Genomic DNA, 989 nt, shown 5'->3' with positions numbered 1-989 from the left:
CTGGCATGTAGCGGATGCTTCGGAAACATCTTGTTTACTGGTGTAGGAAGTAGCTTTGGCACTGGGAAATCGTCCCTAATGAGCTCGCCCAGCACTATATGGAGCGCCCGCGGAGTGCCAGGCCGACTGCGTGTAAAGTGGTTATAGGTTCAAGGGGCATCCCGAGGACCCAGCATCCTAGGGAGGCTACGATCCTGCCTCCATGCCCTTGCCCGCTCCTTCATGTCCGTGATGACACAGGTGCACGATCACGGCCAGGCGCGGGTCGGCGGGAAGGACCTGCCTCCGGGGGCAGAGGACTGGCCCGGGGCACCACGCCGCTGGAGGGCCGCGGGAAGGAGCCTGGGGAGACTCGCCCGCCCGCGGGGGCGCAGAGGAGCCCAGCAGCGGGCGCCGGGGCGCGCCCGGGATCCCTGTTGGTAATTAAGTCAGAAATTCGGATTACGTTGAAGAAAGTAAGTAACGTGTAGGTCGCATCTAATCGCGGCTGGTAAAGAGCAAGGCGGAGCTCTGGGGTAACCGATTAACAGGACCAGGAAGGGACGCTCCAAGCAGTGATTGAGGAGAGACGGAAGGGGCGGACGCACATAGTTCAGTAATAGTCTACTCTAAAGGCAGTTGAAAAGGTGCCGAAATAGCTCAGTTGGGAGAGCGTTAGACTGAAGATCTAAAGGTCCCTGGTTCGATCCCGGGTTTCGGCAGCGCTCCTTTTTAGTCCGAATGGAGTCAAATTTCGAGTGAGTCCCTCATCTCCGGTCGCCGGGCACACTTGAAACCAAGGACGTGAAGGAGAGGCGAGCGAGGAGCGGAAGCAGCCACTCTCGGCGCCCCGGGGACAGCGGCCGCCCCGCACCCCCACTGCCGGGGCGCCGCCCTGGCTGGCGTCGGAGGCGCTGCTGCGCATGCGCGGTGCGGAGCCGGCGGAACGGGGGGCCGCTCCCCCTGGACTCCTGCAGCTCACCGCCGAGCCCCTCGGCTCTGGGCCCCCC

General features: G+C 63.1%; 1 non-coding gene across 1 annotated transcript; it reads left to right on the top strand.

Annotated features, from left to right (window-relative positions):
• The first annotated feature begins 628 nt into the window (after positions 1–628).
• On the top strand, positions 629–701 carry TRNAF-GAA (transfer RNA phenylalanine (anticodon GAA)). Its single transcript has one exon. It is a non-coding gene; the product is annotated as a tRNA-Phe (tRNA).
• Positions 702–989: the final 288 nt, after the last annotated feature.

This window comes from Lutra lutra, chromosome 3 (genome assembly GCF_902655055.1).
Source record: "Lutra lutra chromosome 3, mLutLut1.2, whole genome shotgun sequence".
NCBI classification, from domain to species: domain Eukaryota; kingdom Metazoa; phylum Chordata; class Mammalia; order Carnivora; family Mustelidae; genus Lutra; species Lutra lutra.
Note: the sequence above shows the minus strand (reverse complement) of the source record. Positions and strands in the feature narration are given on the sequence as shown.